The sequence below is a fragment of the Oncorhynchus clarkii genome, chromosome 28, assembly GCF_045791955.1.
Source record: "Oncorhynchus clarkii lewisi isolate Uvic-CL-2024 chromosome 28, UVic_Ocla_1.0, whole genome shotgun sequence".
In the NCBI taxonomy this organism is placed as follows: Eukaryota; Metazoa; Chordata; class Actinopteri; order Salmoniformes; family Salmonidae; genus Oncorhynchus; species Oncorhynchus clarkii.
Window position 1 is genome coordinate 27,036,822 of NC_092174.1, and position 21,488 is coordinate 27,058,309.

At 42.4% G+C, this 21,488-nt stretch overlaps 1 pseudogene; it reads right to left on the reverse strand.

Moving 5' to 3' along the window:
• Positions 1-4,240: 4,240 nt before the first annotated feature.
• Positions 4,241-21,037, reverse strand: LOC139386738 (uncharacterized; annotated as a pseudogene).
• Between the last annotated feature and the right edge of the window lie 451 nt (positions 21,038-21,488).

The following is a 21,488-nucleotide window of genomic DNA, read 5'->3' on the forward strand; positions in this document are numbered from 1 at the left end:
CAGAGAAGAGACTTGCCAGTCAGTAAGTCCTGGTAATCCGTCATCCACACCCCCTCCCAAAATGGCTGCTGTGCCATTTTTTTCCCCTTGCATTACTTGACATATATTACTTGACAAAGATGACTGCTATGGTGTGTGGTCATCCACACCCCTCCCAGAATGGCTGCTGTGCCATTTTTTCCCCTTACATTACTTGACATATATCCAAAAAAACTAGATGTGTAAGTCCAGACCCTTTAATGGGTCCTTTAAGACAATGGGGCAGATATTGTATGTTACCAGTGAATGTTGACCTGTCTTACTCACATTAGTTACCAGGAGCGTGATTACACAGTCATCCGAAACTGCTTGTGCTCTCATGCATGCTTCATTGTTGCTTGCCTCTAAGCGCGCATAGAAGTCATTTAGCTCATCTGTTTGGCTTGTGTCACTGGGCAGCTTGCAGCTGGGCTTCCCTTTGTCATCTGTAATAGTTTGCAAGCTCTGCCACATCCGACGAACGTCAGAGCCAGTGTTGTGTCTTAGTCCTGTATTTACTCTTTCCCTCTTTGATGGTTCATCTGAGGGCATAGCGGGATTTCTTATAAGCGTCCGGGTTAGAGTACCGCTCCTTGAAATTGGCAGCTCTACCTTTTAGCTCAGTGCGGATGTTGCCTGTAATCAAAGGCTTCTGGTTGGGGTATGTACGTACGGTCATTGTAGGGACAACGTCATCAATGCACTTTTTGATGAAGCCGGTGACTGATGTGGTATACTCCTCAATGCCATCGGACCGAGTCCCGGAACATATTCCGGTCTGTGCTAGAAGAAGAGTCCTGTAGCTTAGCATCTGTGTCATCTCACCACTTCCGTATTGAGCGAGTCACTGATATTTCCTGCTTTAGTTTTTCCTTCTAAGCAGGAATCAGGATGATAGAATTATGGTCAGATTTGCCAAATGGAGGGTGAGAGAGAGCTTTGTATGTGTCTCTGTGTGTGGAGTAAAGGTGGCCTCGAGTTTTTTCCCCTCTAGTTGCACATGTAACATGCTGATAGAAATGAGGAAAAATGCATTTAAGTTTCCCTGCACTAAAGTTCCTGGTCACTAGGAACGCTGCCTCTGGATGAGCATTTTCCTGTTTGCGTATGGCTGTTACAGCTCGTTGAGTGCGGTCTTAGTGCCAGCATCGGTTTGTGGTGGTAAATAGAAAGCTACAAAAAATCTAGATGAAAACTCTCTTGGTAAATAGTGTGGTCTACAGCTTATCATGAGATACTCTAAACATTGAGACTTCCTTAATATTTGATTTTGCGCACCAGCTGTTATTGACAAATGGACATAGACCGCCACCCCCTGTCTTACCGGACGCAGCTGTTTTGTCTTGCTGACACATAGAAAAACCAGCCAACTGTATATTATCCATGTCGTCATTCAGCCACGACTCTGTGAAACATAAGATATTACCGTTTTTAATGTTCCGTTGTTAGGATCGTCTTGAACAGAGTTCATCCAGTTTATTCTCCAATGATTGCATGATGGCCAATAGGATGGATGGTAGAGGCGGGTTACCCGCTTGCCGTCAAATTCTCACAAGGCACCCAGACCTGCGTCCCCTGTATCGGTGTACGCTGGTAGTCGGAAAGCAAGTACAGGGAGTGAATTTAGTAATAAATGTAACACGAGTAGCGTACAGACATGAAGCACAGAAACAGAATCAATAACGCCTGGGGAATTAACCATTCGGAGTGACAGATATAGGGGAGGTAATCAGGAAGGTGATGGAGTCCAGGTGAGTCACATGAAGCGCAGGTGCGTGTAACGACGGTGGCAGGTGTGAGTAATGATGAGTAAACTGGCGACAACGAGCACCAGAGATGAGGAGCAGGAGTAGACGTGACAGTACCCCCTCCCTGACGTGCGGCTCCAGCCGCAGGACACCAGCCAGAAGGACGGTCCCAAGGACTAGGAACCTGTAGAGCCACGGCTCGTTAAAGAAAGAAATCTTCGTACAGTTCGAGCTAAGTAATTGCTGTTCTGATGTCCAGAAGCAATTTTTGCCCATAAGAGACGGTGGCAGAAACATTATCTACAAAATAAGTTACAAACAACGTTAAAAAACACAGAAAATAGCAGAATTGGTTAGGAGCCCGTAAAACGGCAGGCGTCTCCTCCGGCGCCATTCTTCTTCAATTGATAGAATGGATGGGTTGTATAGGACTTGAACAGGCTCTGTTCTATTTTCTTCCATTTTAATCTGTACGTTGGAATTATATCCAGGTATTATCATGATGCATTAAGTGCTACCAGGTTTTATTGAAAGCAAAAAAATGCATGTTAATTTGTTACATTATGTTAATCTTGTACATTATATTAATGTTTTACATTATGTTTATATACTGAACAAAAATATAGACACAACATGCAACAATTTCAACGATTTTACTGAGTTACAGTTCAAATAAGGAATTCAGTGAAATAGGCCCTAATCTACGGATTTCACATAACTGGGCAGGGGCGCAGCCATGGGTGGACCTGGGAGGGCGTAGGCCCACCCAGTTGGGAGCCAGGCCCAGCCAATCAAAATTAGTTTTTCCACACAAAAGGGCTTTATTACAGACATAAATACCTCAGTTTCATCCAGGTGCCTGGTCTCAGACGATCCCGCATGTAAAGAAGTCGGATGTGGAGGTCTTGGGCTGGCATGGTTGTGAGGCCGGTTGAACGTCCTGCCAAATTCTCTAAAATGACATTGGAGGTATGCAGCATGTCAACATGCCAATTGCACGCTCATTCAAAACTTGAGACATATGTAGCATTGTGCAGTGTGACAAAACTGCACATTTTAGACTGGCCTTTTATTGTCCCCCAGCACAAAGTGCACCTGTGTAATGATCGTGCTGTTTAATCAGCTTCTTCATATGCCACATTTCTCAGGTGGATGGATTATCTTGGCGAAGAAGAAATTCTCAATAATAGGGATGTAAGGGCCTCCCGGGTGGTGCAGTGGTTAAGGGCCACCAGAGACTCTGGGTTCGTGCCCAGGCTCTGTCGTAACCTGCCACGCCCGGGAGGTCCGTGGGGCGACACAAAATTGGCCTAGCGTCATCCGGGTTAGGGAGGGTTTGGCCGGTAGGGATATCCTTGTCTCATCGCGCATCAGCGACTCCTGTGGCGGACCGGGCGCAGTGTGCGCTAACCAAGGTTGCCAGGTGCACAGTGTTTCCTCCGACACATTGGTGCGGCTGGCTTCCGGGTTGGATGCGCGCTGTGTTAAGAAGCAGTACGGCTTGGTTGGGTTGTGTATCGGAGGACGCATGACTTTGCACCTTCGTCTCTCCCGAGCCCGTACGGGAGTTGTAGCGATGAGACAAGATAGTAGCTACTAACAATTGGATACCACAATTTTTTTTTTTTTAATAACAGGAATATAAATAAATTTGTTCACAACATTTTTGAGAAATAAGCTTTTTGTGTGTATGGAAGATTTCTGGGATCTTTTATTTCAGCTCATGAAATATGGGGCCAACACTTTACATGTTGCGTTTATATTTTTGTTCAGTGTACATTGCTCTTCTTATTTTCCACATACCTTGACAAACCTGTGTCTTGTTTTTGTTGTTGTCTTATTTGTCTTGTTTTTGTTGTTGTTCTGAACGTCACATTTGTTTACCTGACCCTATGACAACCAGTCTTTATGACTGTTGACCCTCATCCACTTAGATCACATAACTTCCTGCACAATCTTCTCTCGGTCTCCCTAGTCAAGGTCCCCAATATATCTACACTAGAAATAAACCATATCTGACTCATAGGTGTTACCTCTATTATTGCCATCAGACACCAATTTATAGGTATTTCCTATTCCTCCTTTTTCCTCTTCCTCTATCTGTTCCTCTCTCTCCCTCTCTCTCTCCCTCTCTTTCTGTATCCCTCTCTATGTGTGCCTCTGTGTGACTCTGCGAGGGGGTGGGTGTGTGGCCTCCCATGTTCAGGGTAATACCAACCTTGCACTGTATTTCAGTTCAGCATCGGGCACGTGGAGCAAAGCCCTGGAGGGAGGAGACAGGGCACATGGGCAAGCACACACACAGTGACTGGCCTCTCCTAGATTACTTGACCTATCAGCAGCATTAAGAGGATTCTCCTGTCTATTGATCCAACCTAAGCTAGAGTACACACACACACACATGCACACATACACACAATGTATGGCAGAGGGAATTAGTTTTGGAGCCTTTTAGGTCTACTGGGTTTTGATCATTAGCACTTCATTAGCGCATAGAAGTCCTCATACAAGTCCTCACAGGTAAAGTCCTCATACAAGTCCTCACAGGTAAAGTCCTCATACAAGTCCTCACAGGTAAAGTCCTCATACAAGTCCTCACAGGTAAAGTCCTCATTCAAGTCCTCACAGGTAAAGTCCTCATACAAGTCCTCACCGGTAAAGTACTCATACAAGTCCTCACAGGTAAAGTCCTCATACAAGTCCTCACAGGTGAAGTCCTCATACAAGTCCTCACAGGTAAAGTCCTCATACAAGTCCTCACAGGTAAAGTACTCATACAAATCCTCACAGGTAAAGTCCTCATACAAGTCCTCACAGGTAAAGTCCTCATACAAGTCCTCACAGGTAAAGTCCTCATACAAGTCCTCACAGGTAAAGTCCTCATACAAGTCCTCACAGGTAAAGTCCTCATACAAGTCCTCACAGGTCAAGTCCTCATACAAGTCCTAACAGGTAAAGTACCCATACAAGTCCTCACAGGTAAAGTCCTCATACAAGTCCTCACAGGTAAAGTCCTCATACAAGTCCTCACAGGTAAAGTACTCATACAAGTCCTCACAGGTAAAGTCCTCATACAAGTCCTCACAGGTAAAGTACTCATACAAATCCTCACAGGTAAAGTCCTCATACAAGTCCTCACAGGTAAAGTCCTCATACAAGTCCTCACAGGTAAAGTCCTCATACAAGTCCTCACAGGTAAAGTACTCATACAAGTCCTAACAGGTAAAGTACTCATACAAGTCCTCACAGGTAAAGTCCTCATACAAGTCCTCACAGGTAAAGTACTCATACAAGTCCTAACAGGTAAAGTACCCACTCCATAAAATAATATGTTATCCTCTAGCAATAGGAAATAGCCTGCTGCTTTGGGGTCTGGAATGCACACACTGATGTAGAATAGGCCCAGATTAATAATCCCAGTTCTCTGGTTGTTTCTCCAGATTGGATTTTTGGACTGAAATCCTCTAGGCAATAACTAATACACAGTTTGTTAGGAAGAACAAATATTACTCTAGAAAGAAAAACTGCTGCTATTTTTAGGCAGCCTAAGCTTTTTAGCGAGTCACTTTGTTTACACACTGATTTCCTTCTTGGTAGCCTAATTAATCTAGAAATCAATAGAAATAGAAATAAACAAGCATGCCCATATACTAAAAATGTATGGATTCACTGTAATGTGAATTGATTTATGGATATTAGAGTTGGCAGTATGACTGTTACTACCATAATTATAAAGCATCTCAGAGTAAGAGTGCTGATTTAGGATCAGGTCCGCCCTGTTCATGTGATCTTGTTCAATATTATCCTAAAGTTAAAACTGATCCTAGGTCAGCAGCACTACTACTCTCAGATAGTTCACATTGGTCTCCAACCTAGGAGCGGCAGGGTAGCCTAGTGGTTAGAGCGTTGGACTAGTAACCGAAAGGTTGCAAGTTTAAATCCTCAAGCTGACCAGGTACAAATCTGTCATTATACCCCTGAACAGGCAGTTAACCCATTGTTACTAGGCTGTCATTGAAAATAAGAATTAGTTCTTAACTGACTTGCCTAGTTAAATAAAGATAGAAAAAATACACCAGTCAGTCAACTGCTTGAACAGAGGAACTGGACGAGTTGAGAGATGCACCAACAGATGCCAAGCTATTAGAAGGGGTTAAAGTAGAGAACTGTGTTCATGATGTATACTACTGAAGTAGTGAGGCTTCTTTTATCTCTGGTGCCTGGGATTTGTGTCACCCGTATGTGGGGTTGGTTAATTATAATTCTGTACTTTAGTTCTAATTCCGCATTGACATTTTGTTCTCGTCATCACAAGCACATCGAATCCCTTGCCTGACAAAAGAAAAGCCTCACTTCTATCGTACTGTGTTGAATATTGGATTGCAATTAAAATATGTGAACTGTAACACTGTTCCGATGGCACTTAAAGTGTTTGTTGTACTGTATTAGTGTTATCACAGATACTGTAGATATCACTGTTTAGCAGGCACACACCGTTAATTAATGACAGGAAATTAATGAATTAAATATTACATTTCAAACACGTTTGGAGCATCTGAAATGTAAATTCATAATGGTTTGGCAACACATTTGACTTGTGTTTTCCTTTTAGGTTTCAATTGATTTGAGATATTATGGAAATGTTATATTTTTGAAGTTTCCTAGGCTATAGGCTATTTTGATACTCTGTCTCTGATATAATGACAGTTCTCTTTCAATCTCTGAGTCTGGCTTTTACTGCTCTTTGTCGTTTCTCTCTGAATCATGTTGCTTTTCCTCTGCCATTGTGAAATATTGTGCTCTCTCTTTGTTCTTATGGGCCATTCACTATCACTAAGATGACAAAAACAATTTGCACTAACGCCTGGACAATGGGCAGTGGGACTTGCATGCAACTCTGCTATAATCACTGATGATCACTTGTTGACAGCTAGCATAAACACAGACGTAGCCTGAGGTCCAATGAGCAAGAGCCTGAACGTTGGGTTTTGCTTGGTATTCTATTCCCTTATTTATTCCCACCTCTGTGTGTATGAGAGAGAGAAATAGAGAGAGAGAAAGAGATAAAGAGATAGAGACCAGCCGCAGCCTCCCCTGCATAGTTGTGAAGCTGATTGACGGTTACTATGAATAGAAAGTACCTACAGTGCCAGTCAAAAGTTTGGACACACCTACTCATTCCAGGGTTTTTCTTTATTTTTAACTATTTTCTACATTGTAGAATAATAGTGAAGACATCAAAACTATGAAATAACACATATGGAATCATGTAGTAACCAAAAAAAGTGTTAAACAAGTCAAAATGTATTTTATGTTTTATATTCTTCAAAGTAGTCACCCTTTGCCTTGATGACATCTATGCACACTCTTGGCATTCTCTCAATCAGCTTCATGAGGTAGCCACCTGGAATGCATTTCAATTGACAGGTGTATCTTGTTAAAAGTTCATTTGTGGAATTTATTTTCTTCTTAATGCGTTTGAGCCAGTCAGTTGTGTTGTGACAAGGTAGGGGTGGTACACAGAAGATAGCCCTATTTGGTAAAATACCAAGTCCATATTAGTAAAGTTTCTTCAAAGGCAGTCGCAAAAACCATCAAGCGCTGTGATAAAACTGGCTCTCATGAGGACCGCCACAGAAAAGGAAGATCCAGAATTACTTCTGCTGCAGAGGTTAAATTCATTAGAGTTACCAGCCTCAGAAATTGCAGCCCAAATAAATGCCTTAGAGAGTTCAAGTAACAGACACATCTCAACATAAACTGTTCCCACGGAGACTGAGTGAATCAGGACTTCATGGTCGATTGCTGCAAAGAAGCACAACTAAACGACACCAATAAGAAGAATAGAATTGCCTGGACAGAGAAACACGAGCAATGGACCATTGGAAATCTGTCCTTTGGTCTGATGAGTCCACATTTGAGATTTTTGGTTCCAACCGCCATGTCTTTGTGAGAAGCAGAGTATGTGAACGGATGATCTTTGCATGTGTGGATCCCACTGTGAAGCATGGAGGAGGAGGTGTGATGGTGTGGGGGTACTTTGCTGGTGACACTGTCAGTGATTTATTTAGAATTCAAGGCACACTTAACCAGCATGGCTACCACAGCATTCTGCAGCGATACGCCATCCCATCTGGTTTGCACTAAGTGAGACTATCATTTGTTTTTCTACAGGACATTGACCCAAAACCTCCAGGCTGTGTAATGGATATTTGAACAAGAAGGATGGTGATGGAGTGCTGCATCAGATGATCTGGCCTTCACAATCCCCCGACCTCAACCCAATTGAGATGGTTTGGGATGAGTTGGACCGCAGAGTGAAGGAAAAGCAGGCAACAAGTGCTCAGCATTTGTGGGAACTCCTTCAAGACTTTTGGAAAAGCATTCTCTCAAGCTGGTTGAGAGAATGCCAAAAGTGTGCAAAGATGTCATTAAGGCAAAGGGTGACTACTTTGAAGAATATAAAACATAAAATACATTTTGATTTGTTTAACGCTTTTATGGTTACTACATGACTCCATATGTGTTATTTCATAGTTTTCATGTCATCACTACTATTCTACAATGTAGAAAATATTTTAAAAAATAAAGGAAAACCCTTGAATGAGTAGGTGTGTCCAAACTTTTGACTGGTACTGTACATCAACTTCTGCTTGTCTGTTAGAATATTTCACAGCAATGTTGAAATGTGATTTTCTTTTTACACAAAGTGGCACCTTGTTTTGTAGGTAATTGAAATAATATCTGTCTTCACTAAGCTACCATGCTCTTTGAATGGGTCAAATTCATGGTGTGTTTTTGCTGACCTGGATAGCTCTGATAGTCCTATCAGTTTGCATAAAGAGAAACCCGCTTACACACACACACACACACACACACACACATACACACACACACACACACACACGCACGCACACACACACACACACACACACACACACACACACACACACACACACACACACACACACACACACACACACACACACACCCTGTCTCCTGGTCAATTTCCTTTTCATTCAAATAGACACAAGGATATTTGCAGAACTGATATCAATGATGATGGCTCTATAAACCTGCAGCTGCCTGGGTCAGACAGGGACCTCTACACATCTACCATCTCATCCCTCCCTCAGTCCTCCCTCATCCCACTCTCCTGCATCCAGTCACTGCCAATAAAACCACTCACACTCCAGCAGGCTTGCTCAATTGAGGCTTTAAAACCACTGTATCACATTATATCGAAGCAAGGAGAATCTTATCTTCTATTTAATGGCTTCTTTTTAGGATGTGAAAAACCACATAGCATTTTCCCTCACATCTACCTGACAATAGACATACTGTTTATAGAAGATAAATAATATGAACAACATAAATGGAAAGGAAAGGAAAGGGAAAGGGAGATACCAAGTCAGTTGTACAACTGAAAACATTCACATTCAACTGAAATAAAGCGGTAAGAAGAGTAGGAGAAAGGTTCTGATGATGGTCATCATCATCATCAATGATAATCAACATTACAGTAGAAGATTCAATATGGTGGACATAAGGAGGATGTAATTTAGCCCTTAATTGTTGGTAAAGAAATGAAGCAGAGAGAAGCCATGAAGAAAAGGGAATTACTCCTTAATGAATGGGAAATGGGAAGGGGTATTTTTGGACTTGATGAGCCTAGACAGAGTTGTGATGCATGTCTTTGTGTTTTGTTCCCTCGGTTTTGTGTGTGTGTGTGTGTGTGTGTGTGTGTGTGTGTGTGTGTGTGTGTGTGTGTGTGTGTGTGTGTGTGTGTGTGTGTGTGTGTGTGTGTGATACTAATTTGATAAGAGTGCTGGGAGCAGGGTGGGCAGGGAATGGACTCTACAAGGTGTCCAAAGCGTTCCACAGGGATGCTGGCCCCAGTTGACTCCAATGCTTCCCACAGTTGTGTCAAGTTGGCTGAATGTCCTTTGGTTGTTGGACCATTCTTGATACACACAGGAAACTGTTGAGTGTGACACAAACCAGATTATTTTGTGCCCTATAGAAATGAATGGTAAATAATGTATTGTGTCATGTTGGAGTCACTTTTTTTGTAAATAAGAAAATAATATGTTTCTAAGCATTAATGTGGATACTACCATGATTATACAGTATATAATCCTGAATGAATCGTGAATAATGATGAGTAAGAATGTTAGAGGCTTAAATATCATACACTCCCAAAAAATGCTAACCTCTCCTGTTATTGTTATGGTGAGAAGTTAGCATGTCTTGGAGGTATGATATTTGTGTGTCTGTGTTCTTTCTCACTCATCATTATTCATGATTCATTCAGGACTATCCATAATCATGGTAGCATCCACATTCATGTAAAATAGAAGTGACTCCAAAAATGACACAATACATTATTTACCATTAATTTCTATATGGCATAATCTGAAACACAACCAAAATAAACAGCAAATGTAGAATCACAAGCTTGATGTAATCATTGCATGCTAGTAATATGGGACCAAATACCAAACTTTTTACTATTTTAATATACAAAAGTGAATTTGTCCCAATACTTTCGGTCTCGTAATATGGGGGGACTGAGTCCAAAAAGTCCTGTAATTTCTAAACGTATCCCCCGATATAGATTAAAATACCATTGAATTTAAGATGACAGTCTGCACTTCAGCCCTCATAGTCATTGTATAATATCAAATCCAAAGTGCTGGAAAACAAGGTTCACCTTCCAACAGGACAACAACCCTAAGCACACAGCCAAGACAAGGCAGGAGTGGCTTCGGGACAAGTCTCTGAATGTCCTTGAGTGGCCCAGCTAGAGCCCGGACCTGAACCTGATCGAACATCTCTGGAGAGACCTGAAACTAGCTGTGTAGCGACGCTCCCCATTCAACCTGACAGAGCTTCATAGGATCTGCAGAGAAGAATGGGAGAAACTCCCCATATCAGGTTACAGGTATAACCAAGATGCAGACAGTGTCGAAGAAACAAATGTTTATTTCTAGTACAGGGGCAGGCAAACGACAGGTCAAAGTCAGGCAGAGGTCAGTAATCCAGAGAGGGTGCAAAATGTCCAGAACGGCAGGCAGGCTCAGGGTCAGCGCAGGCTGTCTCAGGGTCCGGGCAGGCAGGCTCAGGGTCAGGGCAGGCAGGCTCAGGGTCAGGGTCAGGGCAGGCAGAACGGTCAAAACCGGGAAGGACTAGGAAACAGGAGCTAGGACAGACAGCAGCATAGGAACAAACGCTGGTTTCACGAAACAAAACAAACTGGCAACAGACAAACAGAGAACACAGGTATAAATACACAGGGGATAATGGGGAAGATTGGCGACACCTGGAGGGGGGTGGAGACAAGCACAAAGACTGATGAAACAGATCAGGGTGTGACACCCCAAATACAGTTGTGCTAATCTTGTAGTGTCTTCCCCAAGAGGTCTCGAGGCTGTAATCACTGCCAAAGGTGCTTCAACAAAGTACTGAGTTCAGGGTCTGAATACTTATGTAAATGTTATATTCTAGTTTTTTTATTTTATTAAATTAGCAAAAATGTCTAAAAACCTGTTTTTGCTTTGTCATTAGGGGGTATTGTGTGTAGATTGAGGAGGAGGAAAAAACAATACAATCCTTTTTAGAATAAGGTTGCAACGTAACACAATGTGGAAAAGGTCAAGGGGTCTGAATACTTTCCGAATGCACTGTATACTTAGTGTTATCCACATTCAATACTAGTTTAATGTCACTTAAGGTTTACAGTAAAACAATGAAGGCAGACTGTAGATCAGACAGAGCTGTGTCAACAGAAGGGGCAATACAATACACAGCAGTATCATCCGCATACAAGAGAAGGTTTCATTTTTTTTTTACAGACAAACCAGTTTCATTTATATAGATAGTTTAAAGTACAGTACCCAAAAATCGACACCTGTGGGACACCTTTCATAATATCAAAGAAACTTGACTTAACACAATTTAAACCAATTACATACAGCTTGACACAGGCCAATTTCTGACAACCTTTGAATTAATAATGAGTGGTCCACAGTGTCAAAAGCCTTTGACAGGCCAATGAAAAGGGTAGCACAATGTTTCCTTTTGTTGATATTTTTAACTATATCATTTATAACCAGTGATGCAGCAGAGATAGTGTTATGACCTGACCTGATCCCAGATTGATGAGCATTTAGAATACATTTCATAGACAGGAAAGATTTTAGCTGAGAAATTATCAAAGATTAAATTGTTTTTTCAAGGCAGGACATTTTAGAAATAGGGGGTTAGTTACTTAGGTCAACAGGTTCACCACCAGTGTACACACACACACGCACACACTTGGATGGACACACACACACACACACACACACACACACACACACACACACACACACACACACACACACACACACAGACCTCACTGTCACAAACACCCCCCTCGCCTCTTGTCAACCAGGCCTATAAGAACAGAAACAGGCCCTGAAACAGATGGAGACTCAGCTTGATGTGAACTACTGTCTCACACAATATGAACTAACCTCAACCATCAACAACCAATTAACAGTGAGGAGACTGGCAACCCCACCTGTGATGAGTGAACTTGCCTGTATTATTTTGGGATGTTTACTGTGGTCTCTCTTTTCCTGTATTTGTGATTTGTTTTCTATAAGACATTCTAACTGATGTCATGCCCTCTGTATGACATTTCACCTTCGAACTTGTAAGTTGTAAGAGTGGTCTGTCCTGCTTGGACCTTAGCATCCAAATCCTCTCCCCGTACCCCATGCCTCCAAATCATGCTCTCTCTGGTTTCATAAGGTTTCTCATTCACTGAATAGATCAATAGAAATGGAGAGTAATTTGAGAATACATATGGGAACAGAGAAATAACTAAAATAGCTAAACAGGGTCATACAATGACCATGAACCTGTAGTCAATGTGGCTAGTAGTTGACCCCTACATGATATTTTTATTTTACAACATTATGATGGTTTAAATGAGCTCCCTGGGTCTGCAGTCTACTGCATTACTGCCAGTGTTAGCTCCACCTCGAGCAGAGCAAAACATTGTCGCAGGAGAACACAACTCCGTACTTCCTCTCACTCATTCATACTAAGTGAGAGACAGCCTGACTGACTGCAGCCTCTCCTGACTATTCTGTCTGTCTGTTCAGAAGAGTTTGTTATTAAAGCTACAGTATGAGGAAGAAGTAGCTAAACTGAATAAAAAATATAGTCTTGGTCCCATGTTCCATGAGCTGAAATAAAAAAAATACCAGATATGTTCCATATGCACAAAAAGCTTATTTCTCTAACATGTTGTGCACAAATTTGTTTACATCCCTGTTAGTGAGCATTTCTCTTTTGCCAAGCTAATCCATCCACCTGACAGGTACAGCATATCAAGAAGCTGATTAAACAGCATGATCATTGCACAGGTGCACGTGTGTGCCATTTTGTGTGGGAAAACTCATTCTGATTGGCTGGGCCTGGCTCCCCAGTGGGCGGGCCATTCTGCGAAGTGGGTGGGCCTATGCCCTCAAAGGCCTACCCATGGCTGCACCCCCGACTAGTCATGTGAAATCCATAGATTAGGGCCTAATTGATTAATTTCAATTGACTGCTTTCCCTATATGAACTGTAACTCAGTAAAACCTTTGAAATTATTTCACTTTGCGTTCATATTTTTGTTCAGTATACATACTGGCATCTACTGTTAGCTTTGGGAACTCCCCCAATGACTCATAGCTTATTATGTAGAGACCGTTCACTGAAAGGACTGCAGTAATGATAACATTGTGTGAGACAAAAAAGGACAAACGTTATGAAAATGTATTCATAACGTTGTTGACAGTATTATATTTTGAAGCATTGCATATGAGATCTCAACTTGAAATGAAGCGAAACACCTACAATAGCTAGCGGTAATTGTACAAAAGTACAAATACAATCATTGTATCGAAGTATATACAGTGCATTTGGAAGGTATTCAGACACCTTAACTTTTTCCATTCCTCTCTGCAGATCCTCTAAAGCTCTGTCAGGTTGGATGGGGAGATTCGCTGCAAATTATTTTCAGGTCTCTCCAGAGATGCTCGATGAGGTTTAAGTCTGGGCTCTGGCTGGGACTCTCAAGGACATTCAGAGACTTGTCCTGAAGCCAGTCCTGCGTTGTCTTGGCTGTGTGCTTTGGGTCGTTGTCCTGTTGAAAGGTGAACCTTTGTCCGAGTCTGAGGCCCTGAGCACTCTGGAGCAAGTTTTCATCAAGGATCTCTCTGTACTTTGCTCAGCTCATCTTTGCCTCGATCCTGACTAAATCAAATCAAATCAAATTTTATTTGTCACATACACATGGTTAGCAGATGTTAATGCGAGTGTAGCGAAATGCTTGTGCTTCTAGTTCCGACAATGCAGTAATAACCAACAAGTAATCTAGCTACCAATTCCAAAACTACTACCTTATAGACAGACACAAGTGTAAGGGGATAAAGAATATGTACATAAAGATATATAAATGAGTGATGGTACAGAGCGGCATAGGCAAGATACAGTAGATGGTATTGAGTGCAGTATATACATATGAGATGAGTATGTAAACAAAGTGGCATAGTTAAAGTGGCTAGTGATACATGTATTACATAAAGATGCAGTAGATGATATAGAGTACAGTATATACATATACATATGAGATTAATAATGTAGGGTATGTAAACATTATATTAGGTAGCATTGTTTAAAGTGAATAGTGATATATTTTACATAATTTCCCATCAATTCCCATTATTAAAGTGGCTGGAGTTGAGTCAGTGTGTTGGCAGCAGCCACTCAATGTTAGTGGTGGCTGTTTAACAGCCTGATGGCCTTGAGATAGAAGCTGTTTTTCAGTCTCTCGGTCCCAGCTTTGATGCACCTGTACTGACCTCGCCTTCTGGATGATAGCGGGGTGAACAGGCAGTGGCTCGGGTGGTTGTTGTCCTTGATGATCTTTATGGCCTTCCTGTGACATCGGGTGGTGTAGGTGTCCTGGAGGGCAGGTAGTTTGCCCCCGGTGATGCATTGTGCAGACCTCACTACCCTCTGGAGAGCCTTACGGTTGTGGGCGGAGCAGTTGCCGTACCAGGCGGTGATACAGCCCGCCAGGATGCTCTCGATTGTGCATCTGTAGAAGTTTGTGAGTGCTTTTGGTGACAAGCCGAATTTCTTCAGCCTCCTGAGGTTCAGAGGTCCAATTCAGTTTGTCCGTGACGTGTACGCCGAGGAACTTAAAACTTACTACCCTCTCCACTACTGTCCCATCGATGTGGATAGGGGGGTGCTCCCTCTACTGTATCCTGGATGGCAAGAAGCTTGGCCCCTGTGATGTACTGGGCCGTTCGCACTACCCTCTGTGCCTTGCGGTCGGAGGCCGATCAGTTGCCATACCAGGCAGTGATGCTCTCGATGGTGCAGCTGTATAACCTTTTGAGGATCTGAGGACCCATGCCAAATCTTTTCAGTCTCCTGAGGGGGAATCAGTGACACACATTTGATCAGATATAAGTCTAATGAGCCATTAAAGCTGACTGATTTAAAACCTGAACTGTGTGGTGCAGTAGAATAAAACACATTTTATCGCGCTCTGTTTTGATGAAATATAATTTTTTCCCCTACAAAAATGTACTAAACTAATTCCCAAAATAAACTTTTATTAAAACAAAAACATTGCATCTTATAATAGTGTCGTGGACGGCTGTGACACTGCCCGGGATCAAACCTGAATCTGTAGTGAAGCCTTAACCACTGGAGAGCGCCACTCGGGAGGCCCCTCATATATTATATCTTGTGCATAATGTATATAAAAAGTGGGTGTTTAAAGAGGGCATTTGCCAAAAATAATGAATGAGATTCATAAGATACAGATTGAACATAAATTCCACAAATGCACCACGAGACACAGATCACAGGTGTCCAGTACTGTCTCCACCTTGGTCAGGATGTGCAAGTCCAGAGTTTCCCCAAACAAGGTCACATTGAGCCTGAGCAGAGCATGACAGGCTCTCTTCTCACAGCTGCACATAAAACCACCGCCAGACAACACCACCATCAGACACATGCAGGTTGACATCACACATAACAGGTATGTATGGTTACTTAGGATTGAGAAGAGGTTAAGTTAAAAGCAAATAACTAAATATTGCCACTATGTAGAAAATGATTTTGTAACAAAATATGTCAACAAAGAGACACAGAACCAAACTAATCGCCCCTACCTTGGCAGCTCCTCAGAAGGAAACTTGGCATCACTGGTATCTGGGTCAGTGGAACTGTGGAACTGTGGAACTGTGGAAAAGTGTAACAAATTTAAACAATAAATGTTTTAAAAGTCAAGTCACCCAGCCAATGCAGAAAATTCACTGGACCCAAATGGAGAATGTTCATCATGTTGAGACAGAGGAATGTTCCTGCTGTGAGCGGGTGGTTGTGCTGTACTGAGGGGCTGTTTTGCAGCCGTAGTTACCCTTTCCCCTCTAGGGCACATATAGGGCTGCCCTGGTTCACAGCCACATGTCCACAGCTCACACAGCACAGACCTGATGATTCACAGGGGAGGAAAACACAGAACTGAACACCAACCAGACACGTATCGAGAAGAAAACAATGTATTTCTCTCTCCAAAGCATGCTGACAATGACATTTGTCCAAGAAGAAATTACATTTATTTTCAATTTCACCTTTACGTATACAGGTAAGTCAATCAAAAACAAATGATTATTTACAATTATGACTTGTCAAACACATCAATAAACAACAATTACAAAAAGAGCACATCAATTACACAACACATGAAAAGCAAACACAAAAATACAGAAAGCAAAACTATCATCTGAAAAACAAAACACTTTGAACATTCAATCCACCAACTTTAAGGACTTTTGGAGAGCATTCCACATGAGGCACAAAAAAACTGAAAACAGATTTACTTAACTCGGTGGAGATTAAAAGGATCTCCAGGGTTAGCCATCCCTGAGCTCGGGTCTGAAGGTCAACAATGACGTAAGGTACGTCGGACGTTCATGCAAAAAGGTCTTTGACAAAAAGAGTGCAATGCATCAATCGACGAGACTTCAGAGAGGGCCAGCCTACTTTCTCATTCAAAATGCAATTACCTGTAATCGCTCGTAACAAAGCGCAATGTTAAGCTGTGTCCAAGGGTTTCAATACAGTGAAAGCTGCATTCCTATAGACGATATCGGCAAATTCAATAACCGGAATGAATAACAACTCAATGATTTGTATTCTGCTATTTTTAACCATAGACGGGACCTGTTCTTATAGAAGAAGCCCATTTTCATTCTTAACTCATAAGAGTGGAATTCAACTGTAACGATGTGCATGAGAGACGGCAAGCAAGTCAGGGAGTGAATGTTTTAATAAATAAACACAACATAATACAAAATAAGAAACACGAACAACGCACAGACATGACACTGAAACAATAACGCCTGGGGAAGGAACCAAAGGGAGTAAAATATATAGGGAAGGTAATCAGGGAAGTGATGGAGTCCAGGTGAGTCTGATGGCGTAACGATGGTGACAGGTGTGCGCCATAACGAGCAGCCTGGTGAACTAGAGGCCGAAGAGGGAGCACACGTGACACCAACTTTATGGTCACAAGATTATTATTGACAATGACCCTGGGAAGATGTGTACCTGTAGCAGTACGATAACGCTGTGACATACTGGGAATGGGATGAGTTACCTCAGCAGGGGTTTGGCTGTTTTTGAGTCAATGTTATGTTGGCTGAGAGAATGTATGCCCCTTTCATAATTGGATGCAAGCCATCCCTCTTGTAAAACTGGGGCCTCTCCCAAAAGTGCTGAAAATGGTCAATGTTTTCAAAATAAATCAAGGGACAGTAGGATTTAAGCCAGAGGTGTTGCCAGAGGAGACGACTAATGCATTCCATTCAGTGACCCTTTGTTGGTAGAGACCCAGAAATTAGAACCCACTGCCTAGCCTGCCTATGAGCCCCCTTTTAATTCACCACAATTTATGAAGATTGTTGTGGTTTGTACCAACATTATTTTTTATTTAACTAGGCAAGTCAGTTAAGAACAAATTCTTATTACAATGACAGCCTACACAGGTCAAACCCGGACAACACTGGGCCAATTGTGCACCACCCTATGGGGCTCCCAATCACAGCCAGTTGTGATACAGCCTGGATTCAAACCAGGGTGTCTGTAGTGGCACCTCAAGCACTGCCTTAGACCACTGCGCCAATCGGGAGCCCGTGCCGACTGTGTGAGAATTTGGATGCTTCTCCATCACAGCATGGTCCTGGTGATCTATGTCACAAACACGGGCTCCAGGGAAGCAGTGGGTACTTGCTTCCACGACCACCACATCCCTAACTATGGAGCTCCCTATAACAACCACTAGGGGAGAACGACGAGAATGTCGCTGCGAGCCTGTGAGGCGTGTTATGATCCAGGGGATGGCCAGCTCATTAACCCAGGACCAGATACAGAGGAGCTTGCGCTGGGTGCTGAGGTGGAGTGGGAAGGCCTCACCGGAGGGCCCCGGTGATGTCAGGGGGCTCAGAGCCATAAAACGGTTAGAGAGCCGCAGGTCTGGACGTGAGGGCAGAGGGAGGATACGTTGGAATGTTCCTCCTCTTTTACCTCTAACGCCATTCCACTTTGCCTCCAATGGTGTAAAGCAAGACACAATAGTTCTCCAGTTCTCGTGTGTGAGATGTTAATCTTAACATTTTCTACTTTTGACAACTAGTTTTGGAAACCACCACTAGAGCAAAGGCTAATTATCTGGCTACTGTATATCTTCTCGGTTTAGTCATAAACAATGGAGCCTCCCTTGAGGACAGGTCTGGAACCGGCCTGGCAGTGCAGATCATCTATGACCTGGGCGTTGACTACCACAGACCGGACCTGCTTCCCCTTACTCGGCATGTTTTCTCAACCATGAGAGGTGCAAGTTCTGAAAGAAGTCCTCAGGGGTGGCTAGGTCCTGGGGACAGAGATTAACAGGGACATGTAAGGTTAGAGGTCAGCGTTTACAGGGCAAGGAGGTAGAAGTCGCATTCCCCTGCTCAAACTTTGCATGTATCAACTGTGTCGTGATTGCTATAACATATGATGTGGTTAGCTGATACTTAAAATAACTATCCAGGCGTTGTAAGATCTGGCAGGCATCAGCAATGCCTGAGGGGTCAGGGTGGAGAGGGGTGGGTTAAGTTTACAGTGTTAGGGGCTGGTTGGGTGAGACTAAGTAGGTAGATATTTAACAGAGTGGGAACAAGTTCCCGTAAATAAACACTTCGTGGGCACTCAATCATGCAGGAACAACCTGAGACTGTCCCACTTAGATGAACTGACACTGGCTCCAGCTTCTTGGCACTGCACACAGTAACCGTGGTTACGCAAGTAACACCCCACCCTCCTCCACCTTCTCACTCTTGTTGTCAAGATAAATCTGTTGATAGGGCACAGAGCCATATTATGTGAAGAAACAGACAGACCCCCATTACCACAATGACCCTGGAGCCACCCTGATGCTGAGATCAAGGACTAAACGGGAAATATTACCTATTTAGCTACACACACACACACACACACACACACACACACACACACACACACACACACACACACACATGCAGTGTGTTTATTCTACAATTTCATACAGTACATGTCATACAGTATGTGGGAGTTTATGTAGACATGAGAGAGAGAAAGTGCAGTACCAGTCAAACGTTTGGACACCTACTCATTCCAAAGTTTTTCTTTATTTTTACTATTTTCTACATTGTAGAATAATAGTGATGACATCAAAACTCTGAAATAACACATATGGAATCATGCAGTAACCCAAAAAGTGCTACACAAATCAAAATATATGTTATATTTTAGATTCTTCAAAGTAGCCACCCTTTGCCTTGATGATGTGGGGAGGCAGGTAGCCTAGTGGTTAGAGCGTTGGACTAGTAACCGAAAGGTTGCTAGATCGAATCCCCGAGCTGACAAAGTAAAAATATGTTGTCCTGCATTTCAATTAGAATGCATTTCAATTATCAGGTTTAAAGTTAATTAGTGGAATTTCTTTCTTTCTCAGTGTGCTTGAGCCAATCAGTTGTGTTGTGACAAGGTAGGGGTGGTATACTAAAGATAGGTAAAATAAGAACAGCTCAAATAAGCAAAGAGTCCATCATTACTTTAAGACATGAAGGTCAGACAATCTGAAAAATTTCACGAACTTTGAAAGTTCAAGTGCAGTTGCAAAAACCATCAAGCGCTATGATGAAACTGGCACTCATGAGGTCTGCCACAGGAAAGGAAGACCCAGAGTTACCTCTGCTGCAGAGGAGAAGTTTATTAGAGTTGACTGCACCTCAGATTGATTCAACCAATGTGCGCCTGAACCGTACGATTGTTGTCGGATTATGCAGTCTGAATGGTGTTTACAATTGAGATGGGTTGGGATGAGTTGGACTGCAGAGTGAAGGAAAATCAGCCAACGAGTGCTCAGCATATGTGGTAACTCCTTCAAGACTGTTGGAAAAGCATCCCAGGTGAAGCTGGTTGCGAGAATGCCAAGAGTCTATTCCACATTGGTTCAATGTAATTTCAGTGTGGCAACAACGTTGATTCAACCAATGTGCGCATGCCTCGTTTGAGTCCACCCAAAATGTTTTAAAACATTTCCACACAGCTTTTAATAAAAACTGCTGCATCAGATGACCTGGCCTCCACAATCACCCGACCTAAACCCAATTGAGATGGTTTGGGATGAGTAGGACTGCAGAGTGAAGGAAAAGCAGCCAACAAGTGCTCAGCATATGTGGGACCTCCTTCAAGACTGTTGGAAAAGCATTCCAGCTGAAGCTGGTTGAGAGAATGCCAAGGATGTGCAAAGCAGTCTTCAAGGCAAAGGGTGGCTACTTTGAAGAATCTCAAATATAAAATATAATTAGATTTGTTTAACACTTTTTTGGTTACTACATGATTCCATATGTGTTATTTCATAGTTTAGATTGTTTCACTATTATTCTACAATGTAGAATAAAAAAAATAAAGAAAACCCTTGAATGAGTAGGTGTGTCCAAACGTTTTACTGGTACTGTATATCTGTAGCATTGTGGAAACATCGGTGTGTACATGAGCATAAAAATCATGACTATGAAATGAATGCCTGTAGTTCTATGTATGTGTGTTTTACATTACCTGAGATTGCCATTTCCTCCAGTAGCACCCCTAAAGGTAGGAACTCCCTTATTTGTAGGATTATGCATTCTGAATGGTGTTAACAATGTAGGCAAACCTGTTGGTTAAGGCCCCATTAGGCACAGACGTCAATTCAAGGTCTATTCCAGGTTGGTTCAAAGTCATTTCAGTGTGGAAACAACGTTGATTCGACCAATGCGAGCCTGCCCAGATGGAGTCTACCCAATGTTTTAAAAGTTCTGAATCTGAATGAGCAAACTCGTTCAAATCAGCTGTGGTTCGTAAATGAAATTGTTTTTAGAAAACATTTAAATACAGCTTTTAATAAAATTAATATAATTTCCTCAACGATACAAGTATACAACTGAAAACAGTGAGGTGATGAGCCATCAAGTCAGGATAAAATGTACATGCAGGCAAATAAATTGTGTATCGATCACTACATTGAATAGCCTGTGTTCAGAATATCTTGAGTTCATACATAATTTTTGTAAAACGTCCATACCGAAACGGTAGAGT